The sequence below is a fragment of the Vombatus ursinus genome, unplaced genomic scaffold, assembly GCF_900497805.2.
Source record: "Vombatus ursinus unplaced genomic scaffold, bare-nosed wombat genome assembly UNPS02000582.1, whole genome shotgun sequence".
NCBI lineage: Eukaryota > Metazoa > Chordata > Mammalia > Diprotodontia > Vombatidae > Vombatus > Vombatus ursinus.
Window position 1 is genome coordinate 15,782,489 of NW_020940360.1, and position 23,060 is coordinate 15,805,548.

Consider the following 23,060-nt stretch of genomic DNA (forward strand, 5'->3'; position numbering starts at 1 on the left):
GATAGCTTTCTAAATCTAGAATTCTACTGGTTTCTTTTAACCATAAACATATAAATAAGTACATGAGAAAGAATGCAGAAGAATGAAAAACCATGGGAAACCACTAGATCTTATCAACTTTGAGACTAGCTCAACCATTTTGGAAAGCAATTTGGAATCATGTCAATTAAGTGAGTAAGATGTCCATACTCTTTGACTCTGAAATTCTATTACTGGGTATATATCCCAGAGAGTTTTCTGATAACAAGGTTCCTGTTTCCAAAAAGGGTTTTCTAGACTGGGATTCAGCTTAAACTCAGAGGGACAAAGCAGGACATATAGGGCTTCCAATTCTTAGGATTGCAACCAAAAAAATGTGTGTTTTGTCTTGAGTGGATTTCTAGTAACTGAGGAGATAAAGTCTGAGAAATGTGATTTGTTAGCAAGGCATGCAGTTTGCATAACAAATTGTGTTCAGGGCTGCTCAATAGGCACAAAGACCCCAAATACAGATTTTACACAGATACTTCTAAAGTCAAAAGATAATGTAAGGCTTGGGTAATCTGATTTCATATTGGAGGAAAGCTTTGGGATTTTCTGAGATGGGAGGGGTGCAAGAAACCTCCTGGCTTTCCCTAAGTCAGGTGATTTACAGGAAAATGAAAGTTAAGTCTTAAAATGGAAGTGCTTCATAAAATGAAGATAGTTTTGTCATTACAATTCATCCCTTCTATCTTTGGGGTGTAAGGGGAAGGGAGGGGTTGTCCCCTCATGGATCACTATCTATAAGCCAGATCTATAAGGTTTTTTATGTGATCATTGTCACAATTGAATACTAAGAAAAGACCCTTAGGAAGCACACTTTCACATAGTTTAGTACAACAGCTGGTACAGAGTTTACAAACAATAATGAAGCCTAACATGAGGACAGCTTATTTACCTATGGTGGCTAATAAGCCATTTCCTTGCAACCAAGTAAACCAGGAGAAAGGATTCCGCTAGGGGTCACTTGATTTAAGTAATTGCATTTCTGTTATTACTTGTTGAATTTTCTGAAGGCTTAGCATAATTTCCTCTCATCAATTAATGTAGAAACAACAAGATTGATTATAGCACAGGTCCTTCCTTGTGAGGCTGTAATAAGGTCTAAGGTCATACAATTTTGTAAAACCATTTGAGCTAAGGAAGTTAACTTGATTTGGAGGGAAAAGATAGACTCACTTGTGGTCTAGGTGAGTTTCTCAAATTTAGGGGAGAGGTTTTTAAAAGCCTGCACCAATGCAGAGACCCTAGTATATTGAAATAAGGACCAGAGGAACTTCATCCTTGTCCATATTGTTTTATAGGGCATTTTACTATAACCATATCTCTTTTTTGATGTTTAAACCCCCTTCCCCTAGATTTTGGTAGATAGCTTTTTTCTGTATTCGTCCTTTAGTGACATTGAGGAACTAGACAATTTTAATTCAATATACTACATTACCCAGGGCCTAAGTGACATTAATCCCTTCCATCCACTTAACATATATCTTGAATGTAGGCAAGGGAATCAATATTGTTAGTCCAATATTCTGACTCTCATAAGCTTCAATGGAATCATTAAACTGTACAAGGAATCTACTATTTTCTAATTCAGCGAAGGCAATGGCTTAGGTAACTGTCCAGTTGATTTTTCCCCCTCTGGATGCATTGTAAAGTATTTAGCCAGCATAAAGGTAGAAAATGGGCCCATAAGTTAAGGGGGTTCACCATTTACTCTGAAGACCTGTGAACTGCCTCTGTAAATTGTAGTGGCTTTCTGAATGGTCTGTCTCTGTGATGGGAAGGAGTATCCATGGGTTAGGGTGCCTTTTATGTATATGATGGCAAACCCAACACCCATAAGGCCCAAAAGCTTTGAGGTGATATGAAGCATTACCTGACTCACCATGAAGATTACTGACAGCATTGCCTTTTCCAATCTTCCTGAGAAGAGTGAATAGAGTAGGGAAAAGTTCGAAGTGGAATAGCACAGATCAGAGCTGAAACATTATAAAACATGTGGGGCAGGTTTCATATGGTGACAATATGTCCAAGAGTATCTTTCCCTGATCTTGATTGCTATTGGGGTAGGCACCAGTGCCTGGAATGGGCCTTCCCAAGTAGGGTGAGTTCTGCTGGATCACTGGAATTTCTTTATGTAGACCTCATCTCTAGAGTGAAAGTCATGTAGTGAAAATTCTAAAGCCTCAGTCTGTACTGACATGTCTGTGTCATGCAGTTCTCTCAATCTTTTTTTTTTTTTTTTGCAACTAAGAAGCAACAGAAGTATTTTCTCCCAGTAATGATGCATATATTGGGGAGAGAGATTTTGTCTTTATAGGAGGATGACAAAAAAGCATTTTAAAAGGAGAGAGATGTAATTCCCTTGTCCTGCTATGGAGATAGAACAATGCAAGAAAGAGAATATTAGGCCATTTAAGGTGTGTTTCAGAAAATAATTTGCCAATCAGCATCTTAAGTTCTCTGTTCATACACTCAATCTGACCTGAACTTTGGGATTTATAAGAGGTGTGAAAAGTAGAAGTAACCCAAAGAGAAGAATAAATTTGTGAGAGAGTTGTATCAGTGAAATGAGATGCTCTATCCAAATTAGGACAAGCTAGTGGGGTGGAATGGGGCACAATTTCTCTGATAATAATATTAAGAACAAAACCTGCAGTGGTCTTATGACCAAGAAAAGTCTCTGCCCAATGCATGATCTGATCACAATAATTTAGACCTTATAGTGGCCAGACTTAAGCATACAGATGAAGTCAATTTGTAAGTGCTCAAAAGGAGTGTAAGCCACAGAGTATTAATGCATGTTTTTAACACCTAAAAAGTTGGACAAAAAGCACAAATACATTTAACCATAGAGGTAATATCTGGTGTGACCCATGATTTTCTTATCAAATAAACAATTCTCTTTGTGCTAGGATGCTCCCCCTTATGGACAGACAGACATACCTGGTGATAGAGACTTTGAGGGAGGAGAGGTTTGTCTTCCACAGTAACCCAGCCCCCATCCACCTGGTTAGCCCAGAAATGCTATTTCCATTTTGAATCTTCAGAGCAATTGTAAGCTAGGGAGAGTTCAGCATTTTCAGAAGTAGAAAGAGGAAACACATGTGTGGGGCCTTCAAGGGCAGCAAGTTTTGCAGCAGTATCAACACAGTTGTTTCTTCTTGAAATGACCAGTTTCATTAGTATGGGCAGGAAAATGGACAATGGCCAGGGGTTGGGGAAGCTTCAAGGTGGATGAAAGTTCCCTGATATGATCTGTGTTTGCAATGATCTCACCAGAAGAAGTGAAAAAGCAACCCTCTGCAGCCATAGCATTCCATTGTGTGACAGATTCCAAAAACATAAAGGGAATTGGTATAGATGATTGTACTCTGCCAGCAAAGCATCAAGCTTGTGTAAATGCAAGTAATTCAGGAGCTTGGGGGCTGAGGTTACATGGCAGAGAAGTACTCCAAACAGTATCATGGTCAGGAACCACTACATCACCTGTGTATCAAATGCTGTCCCTCATAAAAGAAGAATCTTCAGAATTTTATAAGTGAATGTCAGAAAGGTCACTGCAAGCCTTTTGAACATGTGTACCTTGAAAGAAGATTTGTACAAAGGCTCCCCTGAGGTAGATAGTCAGGTAGTAATGTTGCTGGATTAAGAATGGAGCAACATTTGAGAGTAATATTCTCTTTACCAAGCAGAGTGACTTGGAAAGTCTCTGATCAAACAAAGCCTGAGTTCAGTTTAATAACCAAAGAGCCTCAACCTCATGGGGACACCAAATTATAAAGGTGACCCTAATACCAAGTCACATGCTTTACTTACCAAGAAGACAGTGGCAGCCACCATCCTCAAGGTGGAGCTCCTGCAGCAACTGCATTAAACTGAGCAGAATAGTATGCCACAGAGTGAAGGAAGGGTCCAAATGTTTGAGTTTGAACACCAGAAGCTGCCTTCTTATGCTCATGGACAAAAAGAGGAAAAGGCTTGTAATCTGGAAATCCTAGTACTGGAGCTGATAATAGTACTCTTGAGGTCATCCAGGGCAGTAAAATGTTGTAGTTCAAGCTGTAAGGGCTCTGGAATGTGGTCTTCGGTTAGAGAAAACTTAGTGATCTTACCAAAGGATGGAATCCACTGTCTGCAATAGTCAGCTGCTCCCCAAATAGCCTGCAATTGTCCTTTACTTGTAGGAACAGACAATGGTTGACAAGCCTTTATGAACTTTGGGGAAATAAAGCAAGTGACAGCAGACAGAATGATATCATTTAGAGGAGACATCACTGGACCTCTGATTTGGAAATGTGGCCCCTCAGATGAAGCTGGAGAAGAAGATGATGATTAGAATCTTCGAAGCCTTGATGCTGGTTTTGGCTAGTAGGAGATTATCAACCTGCTGAACCAGAGAGGAGTTCTTGAAAGTGATGGAAGCTAATTCTTATTGTAATATATGAGATCTGCCCTTAAGGCAGAACTGTCCACATTCATTATGTGTTCTTCCAGGTGAAGGCAAAGGGATACTAAGTGTCTGGGTAAGTGGAATGTTAACAAAAGCTGAACAAAGATCTATCATAGTAGAATAGGTAGCCTCACAGGGAATTGAGCAGATGATGCTAGTAGGGTTGTGTACTATTGGGTGTGTCTGGGTATAATATGAGCATTAATAGCACATAAGTCTTGTACAAAGAGGTAAACAGGTTTACCATCTGAGCTTGGGTTGGGTTTTTTAACAAGGAAGATAAGAGTGTTGCAACGAGATTTACATAAAAAATAATGTTAATCACTCAAAGAGTCAATAATAATTGAAAAACTCGGATGGCCTCCCTGGACAAAGAATATTAAGGAATGGATGGAGGAGGCCCTCCCTTAGTTTTGTTGGTGGCAGGGGTGGCATATTTTAATAATTCTACATTTGAGGATGTAGTTTCCGTAAAGAATCAGGGATATCAGAAGGAATATCCACATTAGAGAGGCAGAACCAAAATGGCAGAGTAAAGGCAGGGACTTCCCTGAGATCTCCACATAATCCCTCAAAATACTTTTAAATAATGATTGTAAACAAATTCTAGAGCAGTAGAAAGCTCAAAAAGATGGAGTGAAACAATTTTCCAGTCCAAGACAACTTAAAACATTGCCAGGAAAGGTTGGTTGCACCAAAGGGAGAGAAGAATGCAGTCAAACACAGGCCATACCAGCACAGCTCTAGCCCCAGGAAACCAGGAACAGGTTTTGGGAGCCACTGAATCAGCAGCAGCAGCAGCAGCTCTTTCTGGAGCTCTCAACCCACAGACAATAAGGGGGTCAAACACCGGTCAGAAGGATATTACAGGGGTCTCTTTGCTAGCACTGAGGCAGGACTCTGTTACTTTACCCATACTTGGTTCTGCATCGAAATGCTTAATGTCAGTCCCAGGGCAAGAAGGAAGACTAGCACACCAGAACTTGTGGCCACAGTGGTGTAGGGACCCTCCTCATAGTTCCAGGGCAGAAAAGAGTTCTTGTGGACACTCACAGAGCAGAACACAGGCCAGGAGAGCTATAAACACCTCTCCTTAGATCATACCACCCTGGAAGAACTGAAAACTTACAGGTCACTTTAAGTGTCTCAAGCTGCAGAAAACTCCTCAAGCTCGGTACAGTGTGCCCTCCACCCTGGAAGCAGAGCCCTACTTTAACAAAGAGTTAAAAGTCTGAGGCTGTGAGCAAGGAACAGAAAAAAAAAGATCTGACCATAGAAAGTTACTATGATGAAAAGGAAGATCAAAATACACACACAGAATAAGAAAACAAAGGCAAAGTTCCAACATCCAAAGCCTCCAAGAAAAATATACATTGTTTTCAGGCCATTGAAGAACTCAAAAAGGATTTTGAAAATCAAGTAAGAGAAGTAGAGGGAAAATTAGGAAGAGAAATGAGAGTGATGCAAGAAAATCATGAAAAATGAGTCAACCACTTGGTAAAGGAGACACATACACACACACACACACACACACACACACACACACACACACACACACTGAAGAAAATACCACCTTAAAAAACAGACTAGCCCAAATAGTAAAAGAGGTACAAAAAGCCAAAGAGGAGAAGAATGCCTTGAAAAGCAGAATTGGCCAAATGGAAAAAAGAAATACAAAAATTCACTGAAAGAAAAAAAACTACTTAAAAAGTAGAATTGACCAAATGGAAAGGAGGTGCAGAGGCATCTAGGTGGCACAGTGGATAGAACACCAGCCCTGAAGTCAGGAGGACCTGAGTTCAAATCTGGCCTCACACCAAACACTTGATATTTAATAGATATGTGACTCTGGGCAAATCACAACCCCAATTACCTAAAAAAAAAAAAGAGGTGCAAAAGCTCACTGAAGAAGATAATTCCTTAAAAAAATAGAATTGAGTAAATGGAAACTAATGACTTTATGACAAATCAAACAACAAGAAAACAAAACAAAAAAAATGAAAAAAAAAGAAGACAATTTGAAATATCTGATTGCAAAAACAACTCACCAGGAAAAGAGATCCAAGAGAAATAATTTGAAAATTATTGGACTACTTGAAAGCCATGATAAAAAAAAAAGCAGATATAATCTATCAAGAAATTATCAAGGAAAACTGCCTTGATATTCTAGAAGCAGATGGTACAATATAAATTAAAGGAATACACCCATCACCCCCTGAAATAGATGCCAAAACGGAAACTCCCAGGGATATTTTAGCCAAATTCAGAGATCCCACATCAAGGAGAATGCAAGCAGCCAGAAAGAAGTGATTCAAGTATTGTGGAGCCACAGTCAGGATAACCCAAGACTTAGCAACTTCTACATTAAAGGACTGGAGGGCTTGGAATATAATATTCTGGAGGGTAAATTTATAAAAGTATGAGCCATTCCCTAGTTGATAAATGATCAAAATATATGAACAGTTTTCAGATGAAGTAAGCAAAGCTATCTATAGTCATATTAAAAAAATTCTAACTCTATTGTTTGGAGAAGTGCAAATTAAAACAATTCTGAGATACTACCTTGTACCTATTAAATTGGCTAATAGCACAGAAAAGGAAAATGGCAAATGGTCAAAGGAATGTAGGGAATATGGGACATTAACACACTATTGGTGGAGTTGTGAACTGATTCAACCATTCTGAATACCAATTTGGAACTATGCCCAAAGGGCTATAAAACTGTACATACCAAGCAATACTACTACCAGGTCTGCATCCCAAAAGAGATTAAACAAAAAAGGAAAAGGACATATATGCACAAAGTATTTACAGCAATTCTTTTCTGGTGGCAAAGAATTTGAAATTGAGGGGATGCCCATCAAGTGGGAAATGGTTGAATGAGTAGTGGTATTTGATTGTAGTGGAATACTATTGTGCCATGTGAAATGATTAGCAGGATGCCCTCAGAACAGCCTGGAGAGACTTGCATGAGCTAATATAAAGTGAAATGGACTTTGTACAAAGTAACATCAGTATTGTAAGATGATTAGCTGTGAATGACTTAGCTCTTCTCAGCAATATAATGATGCAAGACAACTCTCAAGGACTTTCGATGAAAAATGCTAATCATCTCTAGAGAAAGAACTGATGGTATCTGAATACATACTGAAGTATACTGTTTGTTTGTTTGTTTGTTCGCTTTATTTTTCTTGAGATTTTTTTTGTCTGTTTCTTTCACTACTTGACTAATATAGAAATATTTTGCATGACTACACAGGTATAACCTGTATTGAATTGCTTGCCTTCTCAATGAGGGGAAGTGGAAAAGGAGGAAGGGAGAGAATTCAAAACTCAAAGTTTTAAAAACAATTATTTTGCCTTTTTTTTTTGGTGAGGCAATCAGGGTTAAGTGACTTGCCCAGGGTCACACAGCTAGTAAGTGTCATGTGTCTTAGGCCAGGTTTGAACTCAGGTCTTCCTGACTCCAAGGCCAGAACTTATCCACTGTGCCACCTAGCTGCCCCTAAAAACAAATGTTAAAAATTGATTTTACATATAACTAGTGAAAAAAAAATATACTAAATAAAAAAGAATACCCAGACTATCTTCTGTGGTTTCTTGAGCATTTTGAACCAGTATAGGGAAGAAGGGAGGAAGTCCTCAGGAAGTCCCAGACTCAGAGATCCATCAGGATAGTGGCCCTAAGTTTACGAAGATCACTGTCCAGTAGGTCCACAGGAGATTTAGGTATAAAGAGAAAAGAATACTCTATTGAGAGAGCTCTAACAGTTTCTATGCTGGAGAACAATCCTTTGGATCTTTGGGAATTCACTGAGACCTTGACAACGTTTAGAGATCCAATAGAAGCACAGTAAGAATTTGGTATGCTCATCAAAACTGACTTAGAAACTTCAGTATCTAGTAAGCAATTATAAACTGTGACACCAACCTTAAGGGTGACATAAGGTTCAACAGGATGGGGAGTGGCAGAAACTGAACTAATTGGTAGCAAGAACAGCCAGATAAGGGAAAACAAAAAGAGCCTAATCAAAATCTGTTGCCCCCACAAACATGCACTAGAAGGCCCTCTTGGGCCCTTCTAAAGCCACCCATGTTCTTTAAGTCCCAGGGTTTTTTTCTTGGAATTCCTTCAGTCTTTTATTCTTTTTTTTTTTAATGTTATGCATGTACAATCATGTTAAACATATTTCCACATTATTTATGTAGAAAAAGAAGAATCATAACAAAAGAAAAAGACAAGGCAAAAAAACAACAACAACAACAACAATAAAGTGAAAATAGTATGTTCAATCCTATCCCAGATGCCTTAGTTCTTTCTCTGGACGTGAATAGCATTTTCCATCATGGGTCTTGGGAATTGCCTTGGATCATTGTATTGTTGAGAAGAGCTAAGTCATTCATAGCTAATCATTGCAGTGTTGCTACTACTGTACAATGTTCTCCTGGTTCAGTTCACTTCACTCAGCATCAGTTCATGAGGTTTCCAGTTTATTTTTCAAATCCATGTGCTCATCATTTCCATTTTTTTCTTTTTATAATTAATTTATCTATTTTTAGTCTTCAACATTCACTTCCATAAGATCTCGAGTTTTAAATTTTCTCCCCCTTCCTCTCCCCTACCCTCTCCAAGATGATAGGCAATCTGATATAGGCTCTACATACACATTCATATTAAACATTTTCACGTTAGTCATGTTGTAAAGAAGAATTAGAACAAATGGGAGGAACCATGAGAAAGAAGAAAGAAATCAAAACAAACAAACAAAAAAAGAGTAAATAGTACACTTTGATCTGCATTCACACTCCATAGCTATCCTCTGGAAGTGGATAGCATTTTCCAGCATGAAATTTTTGGAAATGTCTTAGATCCTTGCATTGCTGAGAAGAGCAAAGTCTATCAAAGTCAGTCATCATACAGCATGACTGTTACTGTGTACAATGTTCTCCTGGTTCTGCTCATTTCACTCAGCATCAGTTCATAGAAGTCTTTCTAGATTTTACTGAAGTCTACTCATCATTTCTTATAGCACAATATTATTCCATTATATTAATATACCACAACTTGTTCAGCCATTCCCCAATTAATGGACATCCCCTCAATTTCCAATTCTTGACCACCACAAAAAAGAGCTGCTATAAATATTTTTGTACATGTGGGTCCTTTCTCCATTTTTGTGATCCCTTTGGGATAGAGACCTACAAGTGGTATTTCTGGGACAAAGGGTATGCACGATTTTATAGCCCTTGGGACATCATTCCAAATTGCTCTCTGGAATGGTTGGATCAGTTCACAACTCCACCAACGATACATTAGTGTTTTAATTTTCCAATATCTCCAACATTTATCATTTTCCTGTTTTGTCATATTATTCAGGCTGATAGGTGTGATGTGGTACCTCAGGGCTGTTTAGATTTGCATTTATCTAATCAATAGTGATTTAGTACATTTTTATATGACTATAGCTTTAATTTCTTCATTTGAAAACTGACTGTTCATATCCTTTGACCATTTGTCAATTGGAGAATAACTTGTATTCTTATAAATTTGACTCAGTTCTCTAAATATTTTAGAATTGAGGCCTTTAGCGGAGACAATGACATTAACATTGTTTTCCCTTCTAATTTTGGTTGCTTTGGTTTTCTTTGTGCAAAAGCTTTTTTGATATAATGTAATCAAAATTGTTCATTTCTCATTTCATAATGTTCTTTATCTTTTGTTTGTTCATAAATTCTTCCTTTCTCCATAGATCTGACAGATAAACTATTTCTTGCTCTCCTAATTTACCTATGATAGCACTTGTTTATGTTTAAATCATGGACCCATTTTGACCTTATCTTGGCTTACAGTGTATACCCTCTATCAAGCTTTTTTGGTTGCATGCCCAATTTATTGATCTCCTCTTTCTCTATTTTATTCATGTAAGCATTTAGAGATATTAAATTTCCACTAAGAATTGCTTTGGCTGCATTCCATAAGTTGTTTTTTTTTTATGTTGCCTCATTATTGCCATTCTCTTGGATGAAGTTATTGATTGTTTCTATGATTTATTGTTTGACCCACTCATTCTTTAGGATTAGATTGTTTAGTTTCCAATTAATTTTGGGTCTATCTTTCTATGGCCATTTTTTACATGTAATTTTATTGCATCATGATCTAAAAAGATGCATTTAATATTTTTGCTTTTCTACATTGGATTGTGAGGTTTTTATGCCCTAATGCATTGTCAATTTTTGTGTACATGTCATATACCACTGAGAAAACAAATATATTTCTTTCTATCACCATTCAGTTTTCTCCAGAGGTCTACCATATCTAACTTCTCTAAAATTCTATTCACCTCTTTAACTTATTTCTTGTTTATTTTGTTGTTTAACTTTATCTAGTTCTGAGAGGAGAAGGTTGAAGTCCCCCACTATTATAATTTTGTTGTATTTTTCTTCCTATAACTCCCTTAACTTCTCCTCTAAGAATTTGGATGCTATACCACTTGGTGCATATATGTTTAGCAATGATATTACTTCATTGTTTACGGTACCTTTTAGCAGGATGTAGCTTCCTTCCTTATCTCTTTTAATTAGATGTATTTTTCTTTTGCTTTGTCTGAGATCAGGATTTCTACCCATTTTTTTTTTTTACTTCAGCTCAACCATAATATATTTTGCTCCAGACTTTTAGCTTTATTCTGTGTGCATTCCTCTGCTGCAATTGTGTTTCTTGTAAACAACATATTTCAGGATTTAGGTTTTTAATCCACTCAGCTTCCATTTTATGGAAGAGTTTATCCCATTCACATTCACAGTTATGATTACTATCTGTGACTTTCTCTCTTTCCTATTTCCCCCCTTGTTTATGCTTTTCTCTCTCCTTTCTCCCTTTTCCTCCTCACTAGAGTTTTGCTTTTGACCACTGACTCATTCTGCCTTTCCTTCTATCAGCCACTTCCCTTTTCTTTCCTTTTCCCTTACTACTTCTTCCCTCTTTTCTATTCTTCCCTCTTTTGTATTCTTCCCTCTTTCCCTACCTTTTCTTTCCCATTTGCCCTCCTACTGCCTATAGGGCAAGTTAGATTTCTATACCTAACTGATTATGTTATTCCCTTCTTGAGTCAAATCTGATGAGAGTAAGGTTCAAACAATGCTCCTCTCTCTTCTTTCTTTCCCTCTACTATAATAGGTCTTTTTGCCTCTTCATGTGATGTAATTTACCCTTTTCTGACTCTATCTTTCCTCTTCTTCCTGTACAATCCCTTTTCACTACTTACTTAGATTTTTTTTATCATCACATCAAAGTCAACTTATACCTACAGCCTCTATATATGGATAGCCCTTCTAAATGTTGTAATAAAGTAAAGTTCTCAAGAGTTACAAGTGTCCTCTTCTCATGTAGGGATGTAAATAGTTTGACCTTATTGAATGGCATGTTGCTTTTTTTGTTCTTTCCTGTTTACCTTTTTATGTCTCTCTTGTGTCTTGTATTTGAAGATGAAATTTTCTGTTCAGATCTGCTCTTTTCATCAGAAAGTTTTGGAAGTCCCCTATTTCATTGAATATCCATTTCCTCCCCTGAAAAATTATGCTCAGTTTTGCTGGGTAGTTGAACCTTGTTTAGAATATGAGCTCTTTTCCTTTACAGAATATCATATTCTAATGCCTACTATAGTTTAATATAGAAACTACAAAGTCCTGCATAATCCTGATTGTGGTTCCATGAAATTTAAATTGTTTCCTTCTGGCTGCTTGCAATATTTTCTCCTTCATCTGATAATTCTGGAATTTGGGCAACAATATTCCTTGGCATTTTCAATTTGGGATCTCTTTCAGGAGGTGATCAGTGGTTTATTCTGATGACTATTTCACTCTCTCATTCTAGGCCTCAGGGCATTTTTCCTTGATTTCTTGAAAGATGCTGTCCAGCTTCTTTTTTTGATCATGACTTTCAGGTAGACAAAGAATTCTTGAGTTATCTCTCAAGGATTTATTTCCAGGTCAGTTGTTTTTCAAATGAGGTATTTTGCATTTTCTTCTAGTTTTTCATTCTTTTGATTTTATTTGACTGATTCTTGCTTTCTCATAGAATCTTTAGTTTCCATTTGCCCAATTCTAATTTTTAATGAATTATTTTCTTCACTTAGCTTTTGTACCTCCTTTTCTATTTGGCCCATTTTACTTTTTAAGGAGTTCTTCTCTTCAGTGAGTTTTTGTGCCTCTTTTTCCATTTGACCCATTCTACTTTTTAAGGACTTGTTTTCTCTAGTCAATTTTTGTCCTTCCTTTTCCAAGCTATTGACTCTCTCTTGCATAACCCCTATTTCTTTTCCCAATTTTTCCTCTACCTCTCTTATTTGACTTTAAAAATCCTTCTTGAGCTCTTCTAAGAAGGCTTTCTGGACTTGAGAACTGTTAATATTCCCTTTTAAGGTTTCAGATGTGGGTATATTGACAATGTTGTCCTCTTCTGACTTTGTGTTTTGATCTTCCCTATGTCCATTAAAAGAATCTATGGTCATTGTCTATTTCTTCTTTTTGCTCATGATGTGTGCCTATTTCCTGGTTTTAAAGTTGAACTCTCCTGCTGGAGCACAGGGGGCACTGACCCAAGCTTCTTGTGGTGGAGTCTAGGGACCTAGTCATTGGTTTTGTGTGCTGGAGCCTCAGGTGCTGACAACTGGAGGCTGTAAGGGTCTGGCAGCTCACCTGGTTCTGAGCTGGGCTCAACAATACTGAAGCTCTCAGGGTGGGGGTAGGTGTCTGGCCCCTGGAGGATGCCTGCTCCCCTGGGCTGCTCTGAAGCACCAGAATGATTGGCTGATTGAGGATGTCTGTTTGCTTGGAGTTGTGCTTCCTAGAGTTGTGCTGAAGCACTGGGAGGTTTACCCCCTATAGGATGCCTGTCCACTAGCACACATAGTGGTTTTCTGAGCTGGAGTCTACCTGTTCCCCTGCCTGTGCCAAGGCACTCAGGAGGTTCTGGTGTTGGCACTTAACCTGTTCCACCACCCTGTGACTCAGGATTGCCTACTGGTTTGCTGGGACTTGTCACTGGCTTGCTGGGATCCCTCCCATCCTGTACTGCTCCCCTTCCACCAGAGTGAGATGGACTTTTCCCATCAATCCCCTAAGCTTCCTGGCCTAAAAGACAGCTGCACCCCATATTTCTGCTGGCCTAGCTGTTCCAGGGTTTTTCCTGGGACAATATTTTCTGGGTTTTAGAGGTCAATAAGGGATAGTGAGAGCAACTAGTAAGTTGTTCTGCCATCTTGGCTCCCAGAAGTCTAAAACCTAAGGGCCATTTATTTCTACATTTGCAAGCAATGTGGCCCTTCTGGTGATAATAAAAATGTTCATGTAGTTTACAATTTCCTGGTGTCACTTGAGTAGGAATGAGGATAGGCTCAGTTTTTGAGTTAGGCTTTTCTTTTTCTTTGTCCTTTCCCTCATATACATATAGACAATGCTCTTGAGCTTGCTCATGCCATTATAATGCCATCCAGTGCAACTCTTATGGAAATATTTCTATGTTTCTGGTCGTGAATGATTAAAGAAGGCTGAGTTAATGATTCTGGCATCTTTTGCAATGAATGCATCTAATCCTATATACTGCTTGGCACTTGCGTAACTTATTATAAAAGTGGTTAGGGGTTTCAATTTCTTCTTAAACAGTTTCCTGGAATTAAATCCAATTCTCAAGACAAATAGCATATGCTTTCAAACCCCTGATTAAGTACTCCTTAGCTTGTAGTAGCCTGGTATACTCACCTGGGAGGTTAGGGTTCCAGTGTGAGACATGTAAAGTCCATTTAGGAAGACCTGTGTGGCCCGCAGGTATTCCCCCTTGTGGGGCTTGGCTATTCACAGCCTCTATAATGGAAGTTCTCTCCCCTGGAGAAAGCAATGTCTCTATTAAATCAACTCCATCTCACCTCTAAAAATGGCTTGAAATTGGGTTATAACAGCACCAGGATCTTTCAATGTAACATTTTTAAGTAAGATTTTGTGTTGCAAATTTTTCTCCTTCCTCAGGACAGCAATCTGACATATTACATGTGCAATCATGTAAAACATATTTACACATTAGTCATGTTGTAAAAGAAGAAACAGAAAAAAAGGAAACACATAAATACACACACATAATGTGAAAATAGTATGCTTAAATCTGTATTCAGACTCCATCAGTTCTTTCTCTGCATGTGAATAGCATTTTCCATTATGGGTCTTTTGGAATTGTCTTGGATCATTGTATTGCTAAGAAGAGCTAAATCAATCATAATTGATCATTGAGAAATGTTATTTTTACTGGTTAACTGTTCTGTTTCTGCTCATGTCAGTTCATATAAGTCTTTCCAGGTTTTTTCCTGAAATTTGCCTGCTCATCATTTCTTATATCACAATAGTATTCCATTAATAGCCCCAGCATCTTCAGCAAATATAGAAGTATCTCTTTTCCATCTGGAGAGATCAGAGGGACTAAAAGGTTGATTTGTTTTTTAGTTAAAAGATATTTTGCATTACCTGGATCATACACCAGCCTTTCTTGGTAAGGAAAGACTGAGCACCAGGAAAGATCAGCACCAGGTTTTTCATGCTAGAAAGAGATAAAATCTTCTGTCATAGTAGGGGTAAGTAAGATGGAGTAGCAGAAGAGGGAAGAGGAAGAGGTAAAGCCAAAGCAGCAGGGGTTGGTATTAGATGGAAGAGGGGAAAGAATAGGATAAGATATAAATAATAAAATCCTCTAAGGGGTGTTGGGCACAGGCTGTCAGATAAAGGAGTCAAAAACAATATTCTGTTTGATGTGGATGACGTCTTTCAATAGCTAGTCTCAACAGAGAAGTTCCTCAGTAAAAAAAAAAAAATGACTAAGCACTCTAGGACTCTAGGGAGTTCTTCTGAGAGAACATCCCAGGGGCTGGGGTTTACTCTAAACCTCCTGCCTGGCTCACCAACGGTTGTGGGTGGGGGGTGGATTTATAATAAAAGAGAAGACAAAGTTTGAGTAATGTGATTTTTTAGCAAAGTATCCAGTTCACATTACAAATTGGATCCAGGGCTCCTCAGTAGGCACAAGGACTCCAAATACAGATTTTGCACAAATACTTATACAATCAAAGGAAGTGAAAAACAGGTTGTAAAATAGGAGTAAGGCTTGGGTAACCTGATTTCTTATTGGAAAAAAGCATAGGGATTTTTTGAGATGGGACAAGGGAAACAACCTACTGATCTCCCCAAATCAGATGATTTACAGGAAAATGAAATTTAAGTCTTAAAATAGAGGTTGTTCACAAAATGAAATCAGTTTGGTTGTCACAATACAACTATCAGTTATCCAAAGTAAAGTATTAAACAGAATGACTACTCATAAATGTTCTTAATCTTTTCTACTCTCTAAGCTTGGTCTTTACAACTCATTGACATGTGTAGAAAATTTGGTTACTATTTCGTTTCTCTGTCTTTACTTGTTCATTTGCATTTCTCTTTTAAGTATAGAAATTCTTTTTTCTGCAGTTTGTCACTCATTTTCCATCACTGACCTACATAAATTCAGTACTCAAATATGTGTATGTGCTCATCAAAACTATAACAATTAAAGTGATGCAATAAATTTTTATTTGCTTCCTAGTATTGAAACATGAAACAGCAATGATGATAATGAAGAAGTGGCGATACTGTTGCTGTTGTTGCTGATAATTCTGATGTTGATGATGATGACTAGGCTAATGCTTTGGTGGCCCACTCAATGATCTATCTTTTCAGTAGCTACCCATCCATCAAAGTAGACTGCAAACTTCTTGTATTCCCAAACAATTCAAGTCTTGTCCAAATTTTCATATGGATGCTTCATAGAAGATTGATCTAAAGTGCTAGAGGCCTTTTTTAAAAAATCATTTAATATTTGAATGTACTAATGTGCACCACTTAGGCTGGTTTCTTAATATCATTATGTGACCAGCCCACCTTCTATTTCCTTATAATATATACTTTATAATATCTTTGGCACTCTTTCAACTCAATTCAAGAAGATAAATGCATAAGGTATTATTTGTATCAGATGGCAGCCTGCTTATGAATCCTCCCATGCCCTTTAATTTATTTTTAATTTTAATTCTTCAAAGATTGGTGTTCCATGATTCACATCCATATGGCACCTCCAGATACATTGTGGTGGCAAACACAGTGGCAAACACAATGGTGGCAAATATTTAAGATACATATTCTTCTTAGGATCATTGAAAATACTGTAAAATGTTCCAAATGCAATCCAGCTTGATGCCCTCCTCTCTTCTTCTGTACTTCATTCATTATCCATATGCAATACCTCTCCCAGTTACAAGCAATACTGGATTAATGAAATTGTCTGACCATTTAACTTCATGTTAAATTAGGTCAGCATTTGTTATATTTTTTCTGTTATCCACATTGTATTTCTAGTTTGTATAAATGCCTTTGACATTTATGGCTTTCACCTAGGAAGGATTTTTTTTTTAATTTGAGGTTAAATATGCTTGGTCAAATATTATGTAACATATTTGAAAGATACCATCATACATAAAGAACCCATTGCCATCCTTTATTTGAACGTTATTTGGGACATCTTCCATGGCATTACCCAGCACTTTTGTGAACATGAACTCCCAATTTTAATTTTTTGTTTGAGAATGATGATGATGGTGGTGGTGGTAGTTAAACAATAACAATATATTAGCCTAAAAAGAAGATGGATATGAATTTGACTACCAACATAAAAAGAATTATATACAAAACAGTATCCTACATTTGTAAACTTTCCTTCAGCATAAGGATTCACAAGTGACCCCTGAACTTCTAGCCCAAGTGATATTGAGAAACATAGTCTAAAAAGTAAAGAAGGGAGGAAGGAAGGGTGGAAAATGGAAGCAAGGCAGGGGAAGAAGTCCAAGATATTTCTTCATTGTGTTTGGTTTTTTCTTCTCTTTACTCATACTTCCAGCCTTGGTTTCTGAATTGAGACTCTGCATCAGATACTTTTCTTCTCTGTATTTTTGGACAAAGTAGGCAGGCTCTATTTGGTCTTAGATGTGATAACTAAGACCAGGCTCCATATCTTGCAGTAATTCCTAGGTATTATCTTCTTTTTCTGTCGTCTTAAATGTGATTTTTGACCTTGGCAACTCTGTTTTCTTCTTGAACATTTCTGAATCCAGAGCTTGCTCTATCCCTTGCTGTGTACCTGCTAGACCAGATCAAAAATATTGTTCATTGCACTAATAACAGGCCTCCTGAAAGACCCCAGGAGCTTTACTTCCCAGGTACTGCCTTGACCTTTCCTCCTTCAATGTCTCCTCTATTTTTTTTTTGCTACAGTCCTATGTTGGATTAGGCTAACTAGATACTCTATCAGGTACACAGTGGGACCTATTCTGGTTTTGTGTACTGTGGAGGCTCAAGATTGAGCACCGAACATAAAGGTCCTATTTAAGCAGCTAATGTATGCCAGAGGGACATAGGATGACCTAGATTACTAGTGATCTTGTCCTATGTCCTAGAGACTGGTATATTGGCTGGCTATTTGGCATTGGATGTTGGCCTGCCCCTGTCTTCTATGGAATCACATTGGTAAGTGATTGGTAAGTAAGTTCTGGATGGTGAATACATTTTAATCAATGCAGATAGTCATCTAGGAGGCACAGTAGATTGAGTGCTGGACTTGGCTTCAGGAAGTTACCTCTTCCCAAGTTCAAATCTGGCCTCAGACTCTTAGTAACTGTGTGACCCTGGGCAAGTCACTTAACTCTGTTTGCCTCAGTTTCCTCATCTGTCAAATGAGAAGGAATTGACAAACCACTCCAATATCTTTGCCAAAATAATCCCAATTGAGCAATAATAGGTCCCAGTTCAAGCCTCACTTGCTTATTTTGGGGGTTTTGATGGCTCAGAGTGAATGTAAATAGCAATTATTTCTGTTATGGCCATAAACCCTGATGGTCTTCCCTTCCCAGTATATTTCCCTTCCTTCCTTCCTTCCTTCTTTCCTTCCTTCCTTCCTTCCTTCCTTCCTTCCTTCCTTCCTTCTTTCCTTCCTTCCTTCCTTCCCTCCTTCTTTCCTTCCTTCTTTCCTTCTTTCCTTCCTTCCTTACTTCCTTCCTTCCCTCCTTCTTTCCTTCCTTCCTTCCTTCCTTCTTTCCTTCTTTCCTTCCTTCTTTCCTTCCTTCCTTCCTTCCTTCCTTCCTTCCTTCTTTTGTAGACAAACTAGGCCATCTTTTGCTTCATTTCTTACCTAGCCTTAAATCAATGAACAGATGTTGACTCAGACAAACAGAGACCTGGGAAAGACTTTACCTTAAAAAGGCCAAGTTCTCCCACTGCATCTGGGGTCATCTCCAGTCAGCTAGATGTATGTTTTGGCACTGGACTCAGATAACCCTGGAGGAGAGAGTGAGGCTGATGACTTTGCACATCACTGCCTCACTTAAATCCAATTGACTTGCAAATCAAGATATTAATCTCCTAATGCTATTGGTCCTCTTTGAGAACAAAGGACAAGCAACAACCAAAACCATTATCCTAATATTCTAATTCAAAGAAAATAATAATGATACACTATAGGATATACAACTGAAACTCTTGAGCAGGATTTTGCTGGAGTATTGCCTTTATCATTGTGGCCTTCACCTAACATTGTACCCTGAACACAATAATCATTTAATAAATGCTTGTTAAATGTACCAATCAGTTAATTAATTTTTAAATATTACTCCATTGACTTTTCACTTAATATCATAAAATCATAGATTTGTGAGTAGAAGGTGCCTCAAAGGTCTGCTCTGAAGTGAAGCAAACTTCATTAGTGAAGTCTGTTCCCCTCATTATGCAGATGTGGCAACTGGAATTCAAGAATATCAGAGGCAGAGCATGTCCTCAGATGACTCTTTAGGCAGTACTTTTCCACTGTACTGTACTGCCTTTTAATGTTGACTTTTCTTGTGAAATTGTCCTCAGAAAGAAGAGAGTTAAAAATGTACCTTCCTCTTTTCATTTCATAGGTGGTGGACTATAAATGTGGAGTATCATTCTCACCATACTTAGCTGATAGACTTGATTGATGAATGAGTTTGGGTTATTTCTAAAAACAAAAAAAAATTCTGACCCATATTTTAAAAGGAACAATTTGCAACCAAATATTCTATTTAAAACAATGAATCCCAAGTTCTGAAAGTATTTCTAAATATCTTTGTACAAAGACAAAATAATAGAAATAAACATATGATTACTTCTCTTATATCCAGTTGAAGAATTGAAGAGCAAAATACTTATTTAAATGTGTATGATTTATGTAATGTTTGCTCAAAAATACTAACATTGCTTTCTGATGCCAATTCATATGTATTCTTAAAGGTCTCTATGTTAGTGACTTTCTCTCCATGCCTTCTTACAACATAAGTTATTTGAGTGCAGAAGCAGTTTTATTTTTGTCTTTGAATACTTAGCTCAATACTTGATGTAAGTAGGCTTGCTGAATTCTTGTTGAATGATCAACCCACCAGAAAAAAAGGGAGAGAGAGAGAGAGAGAGAGAGAGAGAGAGAGAGAGAGAGATCTATGGTCTGGTTTCCCCATTTGTGATGTTTCCATACTTCTTGGATTTATGCTTTGTTGTTTTGTAGGAGATGAATTACAGTCTAGTATCTACTGATTTTGAATACTTTTATTTCTTAGTGACTTGAACAATCCAAAAATTATAACAAGGATTTGAAAATATAATGGCATCAATAATAATACAAGTTGACTTCAATTTTATATGTGCATTTGATTATTTGATTATTTCTTAATATCTTAATGTTTAGCAAAAAGGCTTAGTAAAATGGTCACTAACTTAATAATTGTGAGCAAAAGTTATTATCTCACTACCATATTTCAAGTTAGATCAATACGACTTCAGCATGTTATATAGCACTGAGGATCCTTAGCAGCCACCAAAAGTTAGCCTTCAATTATTTTGTCCTTCTCTCCATTCTAACCAAACAGTATATTGTAAAAATAAATTAAACTGTCATTTTTTTTACTATATTCTTTACTCAGTATTTTAATCACTACAAGAAAGTAAACAAGTAGTTATTTCTTAGGCTACTTTAATAATGTACCAATAAAATTAAATTCTAGAGAACAAACCCTGTTTAATTGGTCATTAATTAACATCTGATAATATCCTCATACACATAGGCACTATGCAGGAGCAAATATAATATTTTAAATGAAGCAATGAAATCAATGGATAAGTTTTCATTCTACCTCCCTCAAATGCCAGGAATTGCTGTAAACTGTTACCATTATGTCTTGTGATTTCAAATTATAACTGGATTTTCTAGTAGAACAAAATCAAAAGCCTCAATGATGACATATTTCTTTAGAGAAAGTTAGTCAGTTCCACTGCCTGGAGCCAAGATGGCAGAGTAAGAAGTAAGTAGCTCTCACTGTCCCTTATTAACCTGTGAAAGCCCAGAAAATATCACCCCAGGAAAAAACCCTAGAACAGCTGAACCAGTAGAAAAATAGAGTGCAGCAGTCTGGTAGGCCAGATAGCTTGAGGGATTAAGGAGAAAGGTCCCTCTTGTACTGGGGGAGGGGGAGCAGTACAGAATGGGAGGTGTCCCAGGAACTAGTGGAAAGCCCCACCTCAGCATACCAGGGGGAGATCCTGAACCCCAGGTGGTGGAGCAGGTAAATACCAACACCAGGACCCCTGAGTGCCTCAGTATGAGCAGGGGAAGTAGTGGAAACCAGTTTGGAAAACCATCACATGCCATGGTATTCTAAGGCAGCTAAGTCTCTCAGTGCCTCAGCAAAACTCTGAGAAGTGCTCCAAAGGGGAAAGCCCCAGGCGGAAACACATCCTCCAGCAGGGAAACATTTATCTGAAAGGAGCTGAAGAAAGCAAAAGCAAAAGCCCAGTTCAGGAGACAACCTCCAGGGACCAGACTATCCAATCCTACCCCTAGAGTTCCAGTGTTGCTGAACCTCATAGCCTCCAACTGCCAGCAGTTGAGGCCCCAGCACACAAAGCCAGTGACCAGGTCCTAAGGCTCCCAGCACAAGAAGCTTGAGTCAGTGCCCCCTGCTCCCCAGCAGCAGAGCTCAATCTTTTTATAAGGCAAGGAAATAAGCAAACACTATGAGCAAAAAGAAACATATTATAGTTTCTTATTAGGGGAACAGTGAAAATCAAGGCAGGAATTCTGAAGAGGACAACATTGTCAACAAAACCACACCTGGAACCTCAAAAGGGAATATGAACTGGGCTGAAGCCCAAAAAGCCTTATTGAAAGAGCTCAAGAAGGACTTTAAAAGTCAAATAAGAGAGGTAAAAGAAAAAATGGGAAAAGAAATGAGAGGTATGTAAGAGAGAGTCAATAGCTTGGAAAAGGAAGGACAAAAATTAACTGAAGAAAACAACTCCTTAAAAAGCAGAATTGACCAAACAGAAAAGGAGACACAAAAACTCACTGAGGAGAATTCCTTTAAAAATAAAATGGGCCAAATGCAAAAGGAGGTACAAAATCTAACAGAGAAAGTGAGTCAATGTAATTTTCCCTCCAGTGAAATGTATTGTTTGCCACAGAAGCACCAATGAGGTGCAAAGAGAACATTATTTAAAAATTACTAAAAGAGAATACAAGGAAAAAATCATAAAGTTACTTCAAGAATAGTTGCATGTTATAAAATTAAGCTCAAAACATCAAAACAACTAGTATAATTCAAAAATGTTAGAAGAATGTCAAGCCATCGGTTTCAAGTCCCCAGCATCAACAGTGTTGAAAGAAGAGGGGGATGGAGGTACTTGGAAAGAATTGAGGGAAATGACAAAGTCTGGAGTGCAGCCTGGTGAGATATGAATAGATGGCTGGCTTATATGTGCACCCTCCTTAAATGTAGTAGACATTCAGTTCATCAGTGTTAATTATTTCTTCCTCTGAAGAATTCTATAAACCTTAAAACACTAAACAATGTGAGTTATTATAGTATCAACCTCAAGTGCCAACATATGACTCAAGTAAAAATATTAAAAATATTATCTCTAGAGTTCAAGACAATAAGATGCCTGCCAAGTCTTTTGTCAAATAAAGAAACAAACAAATACATAAATAAATAAATGCCTTTCTGTGTTAAGTTTTTAAGATCTTTCTTCTTCTTCTTCTTCTTCTTCTTCTTCTTCTTCTTCTTCTTCTTCGACATGACAGATAATGTGGTGTAGTGGAAATAATACCAGGAGTCAGAACATATGGGTCCTTCCTTATAGTCTATTCTAAGTAGTCATATGTTCTGGGATAATTAGACTTATATGAACTTTGTACCCTTATTTAGAAAACTGGAATAATAAGTAATCTGCCTTAAGGGGTTGTGAGGAGGAAAGGAGAGACCAGTTATATTAGAGAAAGATTTTTCCTTAGGATCTATGAGTCCCTGACATATATATATATATATATATATACATGTATATATGTTTGTCTGTCTGTCTAGTATGTATATAATACTAATATGTTTATGAGTGATAAAAAGATATGTAAATGATCATTGCCCTTCAGCAAATTTCATTGAAGTTGATGAGAAGACAC